The 7,461-nt window shown below is 38.2% G+C and overlaps 1 long non-coding RNA gene across 1 annotated transcript; it reads left to right on the top strand.

Annotated features, from left to right (window-relative positions):
* The first annotated feature begins 3,669 nt into the window (after positions 1-3,669).
* On the top strand, positions 3,670-5,965 carry LOC140170132 (uncharacterized). The gene is made up of 3 exons (XR_011861495.1): positions 3,670-3,948; positions 4,771-4,891; positions 5,585-5,965. It is a non-coding gene; the product is annotated as an uncharacterized lncRNA (long non-coding RNA).
* Positions 5,966-7,461: the final 1,496 nt, after the last annotated feature.

Genomic DNA, 7,461 nt, shown 5'->3' on the forward strand with positions numbered 1-7,461 from the left:
CACCCGCGTATGTCACCAAACATAGATTGAATACCACTCTTTTCATAAATACTAATCTTACATGGCGAGTGATTAGCATTTCTTTGACAACTATGGTTTAATGCATAGGTGCCACGTGAACGATGAAGTGCAGAGCTATATATTCGAAATTGTATTCATCAATTGCTATGGTAGTTAATCCGATTAATTACGTCACATCGACAGCGAATAGCCTATAGTATGGGTTCAAGTGGAAAAAAAATAGTGTATGTCCATTGCTAGCTATGGTAATTAATCATGTTAGTGTTTACATCACTACTTCGGTGAAGACAAGAGAAGTGTGCCTTCTCTACCAACGCCTGTGATATAACAGGTGCAAGCGAAACAAAATTGAATGACCAGAATAGTTTCCTTTGTCAGATGAATTGATTGAAGTTTTTGAAGACACTCTATTCTTGATGGGACAATAGATTCAAATATGGAATAATTATTATTCCTCATCTATTTTTTTTTATTGAAAAAACTGCAATTGTGGCAACAGAACAATATTTATTTTGATTTCATTTCAAGTAGAAACAAAATCGTGCTTAAGCCAAAAACGCACCCTACCTACCATTCCTCAAGAATTGGGATGGCACAAAGGTGCAACATAGGATTTTATTGCAAAGACGAGGACAGACAAGTAGTTACAACACATCTGTCTAACCGTGGGTTTCGCTATTATTTAGAATAAATGCTTTTACTAGTTTCTATAAAACCACAAAATTACTAAAAAAAACTATAAAAAAAAAAAAAAAATAAAATAAAAAAAAAAACACACCTAAAATTAAAAAAAAAAAAAAAAATTTGAAAAAAGATAAAAAAAACAAGACAAAAAGTTAAAATTAAACGAGAATGAAAAAACGGAACCGGTGCCCGGACCATGCTCTCTTCAGCATGTCTTCAGTTCCAAAGTCTGACGCTCTATCAATTGAGCTATACGATCCAGATATACGAAACAGTCGTTATTATGTCAATACAATTGATTGGTGTTACAACATACTTAGATGGAATGCATAGCCACCCAGTGCCAGTATATATTTGCTCAAACTCCAAATACAACAAGCAACCAATTTTATTGAGGGCGTTTCTTAGGTATATCCTTGTAGACGGGGTTTTACGGTATATGACGTAAAATAGGCCTTCAAAAATACTAACGATTTTGATTTTCAAGTAATTTATGCTTAAAATGAAACTAAATTTGTAAATATTTTGGACAATGCTCACAAAGTTTGCTTAAAAGAAACACACAAATTACCAGAAAACAAGGAACAGGGATCCCTTCTCTTAGCAAGTTTTCGAGCTTAAAAATACTATCCGAATCTGTCGCAGCCCCGTGCCTAAGTTTCCATTAAGACCTCTCGATCATTTGTAATATAATTATATCAATGTTTCTGTAATTAAATAACTTCCGTACTATAGAATAATTAGCTGCATCATGTCATTCATTGTTTTTTCTTGTGTGTCAAAATAAATAATTCGATGTGCCTCATATCGTTGGTAATACAATACCGTAAAACTTCGTCTACAAGCATATAAAGCATATAACGAAGCTCTTCATATACTATGTTGCATTCGGCAAGGTCCTTCAGCACTGCCCGACTGGTCTTCCTGATCGCGTAAAAAAACTAGGACCACGTGATGGTATGCAGCTTGTTCGACGAACGAGGTGATGATGATGCGATTCAGTTGGCCAATCAGAGCCCTACTTCCGTGTTTACGCTTAAACAATGCCTATCGGACAGATTGCTGAATGACTTTGCCGAAGTCTGTGCAATAAAAAGATTATATTCGTATGCAAAAGTTGGTCAAAGTCATTAATGACCCCCATGTAATGTTTGAAGCGCAGCCTGAAGAAATATGTACATCACACGTTTTATACAGCTGTTCCGGAACGCATATTAGTTCCACTATTGCTTTCGTGAACATGGTGAAGAGCCAGTTGTCTTATATAATACTACCGTATACCAGGTAAGTGAATTGTTCAAACGTTCAGTGTCTCCTGAAGTAAGACTGGTATCGATCATTCGGCTATGTTTCTCCTCCGGTGGTGTCGTCTTTCCTGGATTTGGGTTGATTCGTCTGATCACCACCTGCAATAACAAGAATTGGAACACCATTTAGTTGGCATGTGTTAAATTTACGTGCATGCCGATTTCCCGGGCTGATTTAAATAAATTCCGCTCGTCTGCAGAATTGAGTCAAGTACTAAAGCCACGATAACCGGAGCGGAGCTGGTTATACATCCTATCTACGTCCATAGCGCCACCTGTCGTCAGAGTTACACCCGGTTCTGCAGAAAACCACGAATCCTGACAATCGCCATTTCATCAATATCGCCCTCATTCTTAAATTAAATTCAAGTTTCGTAATTTTAAGGTAGTTGGTCAAATATTCGTTAATCATTCCATGATATGCAAATGAGGTGGTATAACGATCAGAATGACCCCGTGACCCACGATAGGAGTAACAGCAACATATAAATATTAAATAATATATATAATGTTAGTACATGTACAATAAATTGATGTACATGAATAACGTTAGTAATAGTGTTTCCTTTTGTCGTTGTAGACTGACAAATTCTATCCTTTGTAGATAATACATATCCACGCTTCGATTTGCCATTTCTTACTGAAATATCCATAACCCAAACCATCAACAACGTGCTGTAGCCTACCTGGTGTACGCTCCTGTGATGGCGACCGATCTTTCTCGTGTGGTTCCATACCCACAGCCTGTGAAGCCGGCTTGACCTTGCCTTTGAAATCGGGCAAATCCTCACTCCCCTGATCACCTTCTCCTCTCGGAGGTTGGCTACCTGATTTGTCTCCCCCTTCTGCCATACTAAATCAATGGAGATCTTCCAAAGCCACTTAATTCCGTGTATAAGGGGTTCTAGCGAGACGGCTGCTCATATGTGTACAGTGTAGCCTGTCAGGATACTGTGGTGTTGTGGTTTTGTGGATATTTAACAAAGGGGTGAATTTGACTTATCTTTTTTGATTATGGTATCGCTGATGATGATGGAATTTGGTGTTGGGGGGGTGGTGGTGGAGGTGAGGTACTAGTAATTATTCATGTCTTCTAGAAGATTCCATCAAATCATAATTTTTCTCACGTGACATAAACATGACCTCATGTGTGGGGATTCCCTATCATTGAGTTAAATTTAGACGCTACTACAATGGTGTCTTCATTTTGCATGTCTGGACGATTTACACCATTTGTATCCCTACGCCTCTGGGTCAGGCTGCCGATCGTTCCATTATCAAAGATAGGTGATTATTATACACAATGGGACTTAATGTTGAAGATATTCACTCATACATAAATGAAACTGTTGAAAGAAATTACATTTTGCGGCCACATGTCGAGGGCCAGATATCCTAACAGTGTAAAACGTCATAAACGCATAAATAATATGATCTTCGACTCTTAACGATGAAAAATTATACAAGATCAGGTCCGCACCTCCCTAGCCTTTATACAACCGACGTCCAACAAAATAGTATGCTCCATGGAATCATCTGGATTAACCCAACAGGTGGATGAAATGATGATGAAAACTCGTCTCCATATAGAAAAACTGGATTTTCCCAACGAAAAGATGAAGAAACATTGGTATAAAAAGCGATGTTTTGGGCTCCGAGGCTCATACGACACCATTGTGAGAGTCCGAGAGAAAGCTACAGGCTACACAGTGACCAAACCATTGTTACAAATTCTCATCGAGGGTATAAGAAGAACTTGAAAGCAACTCAACGTCGCATCGCAGCGAAAGAAGATCTAGAAGTTCGATCAAATCTATAGTAGAAGTTTTCTATAAACAAGCGAAGATGTCTGGACGGGAAACCTACGCATACTACTCTTCAAACTCCACTCCGAGCTCGCAAAGTCGGGGCTATGAAACATCACAGAAAGGAAACTGTAAGTACTCGCATCTTATTTCAATCAAGTTCAATCAAAAGAACGAGATTCATCTCAATTGTAATAATTTTCTAACAAATAAAGCCCGAAATTTACAATAAAATTATTAAAGGAATGCATGTCTTTGTTAAACCATCGATGGGTCAACTGTACAACGACTAGCACACCATTGCCCATCCATTGTAAAAAACAAACAAAAAAAACACATGTAAATTTTTTTCATGAAATAGTTTCAAATCATAAAATTAAAGACGAAAAAAAATGTAAGAGCGTAAAAAAATTACCTTATGCGCGGTGGTTTCCTTCAGATCCTCTAAGTGCGCTGATTATCTAGTTTATTTAAGTTGTTAAGTACCTGGGAGTGCTGGTATCTGGAAATTAAAAGTTGAGAGTTTATAAAACGTCAAATTGCTTTTTGTTTGATTATAATTAGACATTGGGTTTTTGGAACCCTGGGCCCGGAACCATCTGGCCTAATGGTAAATCCGGCCCTGCCACAAGGTCCGCTAGTCCTAAGGTTCGCTAGACCATACGGTCGCTATTACAAAAGTTCCCTCATACTCTAACGCTTTTTATTTATTATTTATTTGTTGCATCATATTTACCCAAGGTGGCCCGATCAGCTAAAATGCTGTTCTTACACGGGGCCCTGCAAATAGACCAGCGAAACTTTTTTTCGGACTAGTAAACCTAAGGATTAGCGGTCAATCCTTAACCTACTCACAGATGTGTACGAATTGGACTAAAATTGCATTTCATGTGTAAACTTACCTGAACAGAAATATTGACCATTATTTCCTTGTCTATTTCCATATCCTACAGCTTCTCATAGTCATGGCAAATCTGGAGGAGGTCATCATTCATCCGGCCACGGCAAATCATCGCATGGTCACGGTGGTGGCGGCAAGTCCGGAGGCTGTGGAGGTGGTAAAGGCGGCAAAAGGTAATTGTTATATCAGAAATCATCACCTCAGCACCCTTTATATAACCCAATATAACGTTTTCTTAACCGTTTTGTGTTTGTTGGACTGCTATTAATGTTTCGGTAGAGATACACATTACAGAAATTTTACATTGGAATAATTTTTTTCTATAACTTCTGTAACATTTTTTATGTCCTGATAAGGGCATGCACGATATTTTCGATTACGCACTTAAATTAAATTTCTACCAAAATGTTAAAGCAGCTCATTTTTTGTAATATATTGCTTATTACGTGAATTCTTTCCAAGCACACAAACTGAATAAGAATGAGAAGTTTTACTTCTTGTGTGTTTTTCATTTTCATTCTCTACTTTCTCGTCCTTCTCTTCATCAGTATCTTCCACTTTCTTATGTGATCTTCCTCACCCACATCTTCCTTTCTTTTCTCGTAATTTACCTCTTTGGTAAATCCCATAAGCCTTTGCAGCAAGTGCATAGGTCTATGAGATGTCACGATGTTCGCTAAACGATATGCGCATCGGCGCAGATCGGCGTGACGTTAAGTGACGACATCTCGGGTATACTCGCAAAGGCTGATGGGATTTACCGAAAAGGTCAATTATTTGCCTATTTTTGATTATCTCACTCTTCAACAAGATCATCACATAACATACATTGTTATTAATTATACCTTACCTTTTCTGTCTTGCAGATAACCATTCTGATCGTAGAACATCTTGTACATAGGCTGATTCGTCTTAGAAGCAGGCACTAGACACAGTACACCTTCCTTATTCAGCATTCCCTACATTCATCCCAAGACCCCGCAAACCTTCATTTAGACACATCGACAGCCCGTCATCTTTAACTTTGCCGAGTTTGGACAACAGAACACGGTCCTGCGTGACGTCATTCAGTTCCTACAGTCAAACGTCTACTCAATCTGAACTTTCCTTCGATGACACCGACTAAGATCATACAATCTGAAACTGACACACACAAAAAACAAACTTACATGTAGATAGATGATGGGCAATACATAATATCAATTAATTTGATGCTCTGTCACGAAAATTCAAATATACCAAAACTATCTTAATACTAATTACGGCGTGTCCGTCCGTCCGTCCTCTGTCCGCGCGCTATCGTGTTCGCGTCCGCGCGTTTCGCGTTCACGCGGTGCACTATCGCGTGCTCGCGGTGCGCTATCGCGGAGTATCAACGGGAGTGTGCGCGGAGTACAGTGCGGGCATCGGAAAAACATTACAGTGTGACTAACAGGTGCATCTCATCGGACCAATAGGCCTATTTTCAAGACAGGATTAACATAAAAATCATCAGTTATGATATAACCCGTTTGCGTTGTATTTCGGGGTATTTTGGGGTCCTCCAATGTGGTAGCAGGACAGGGTTTGAAAGAGGCGAACGATGGGTTTTCATATTATGGGTAGCCTACCGAAGTAAGCGTCACAGCTACAAAACATTAACAGAGTTGATTAATCATTGAGCGACGCATATCGTAGTAGTTTGAAAGGTTAGGACAAGTATTATGGGTAACGGGTGTTGGGTAATTAGAGATAGGCCTATCACGAGAACCGCCCAACCCGAGAACCGCGAAATCTAGTATAGTATAAAAATGGAACACTTTAGTTGCCCTCGAATTTCTCAATTTCTTTTATATATTTTATATAGTGAACCGTAATAGCAGTAACAGAAAGTGATCATGCATTTATCTGTCAATATCTAACATGATTTATTGCTTTAAAAAAAAAAAAAAATATAGTTAAAAAAATCCTCACATCTTGACTGTCAAAAACAAACTGTTTGTATATATTCAAATATACACCAATCAATGTAATGATAATATATCATTGGCATTGTTCCCCAAGCATGTTAAAACTTTATATAGTACTTAATACTATAGTAAATTCATAATGCAGTACTTCGGGTATATTCCAAACAGTATTCAATAATAGTACTCAATCATATTTATTGTTCTTTATTATTCTTTTGGTCCTAAATGTTATCCCATTATTGCAGGGCTGCATGCAAATTCGTCGACAATCAGAGAATCAATTCTTTTAAATAAAAATAGTTTGCGATTAGAAAGAATCAAATTTAAACCTCCTATATAATCATGCTTATTCCATAAGCTACTTGGTTCTTACCTCCGATTCTCGCAAGATGATAATCAATTTTGATTCACGCAAATTTCGACTAAATTGCACCCCTGATTTGAAGGTGGTGGTTTACTTTTAATAACGTACAATCAGATGAAAGAATTAATTTTAGGTTAAAATATGATTCTGGCAACTTGACAAACAGACCTTCCCAAAAGCCTTTGCGACCATTCAACCCTATAACTACGTCATCTTGATGCGGACATGACTACTGCGCAATTCAACAACGTGCGCAGTGACAATGTGTGCATTCACGCAGACGTAATTAGGGATGTACCGCAAAGGCTTTCGGGACTTTCTAAAAAAGTGAATCCTACAATAAGGCAAGGTAAATCTAAACTGCCACAGATGGAAGGAACGATTTCGGGTGTGGGTGCACTTGTGAAAAAACATCGTGAAAAGCTGATAA

This window comes from Amphiura filiformis, chromosome 14, assembly GCF_039555335.1.
Source record: "Amphiura filiformis chromosome 14, Afil_fr2py, whole genome shotgun sequence".
In the NCBI taxonomy this organism is placed as follows: domain Eukaryota; kingdom Metazoa; phylum Echinodermata; class Ophiuroidea; order Amphilepidida; family Amphiuridae; genus Amphiura; species Amphiura filiformis.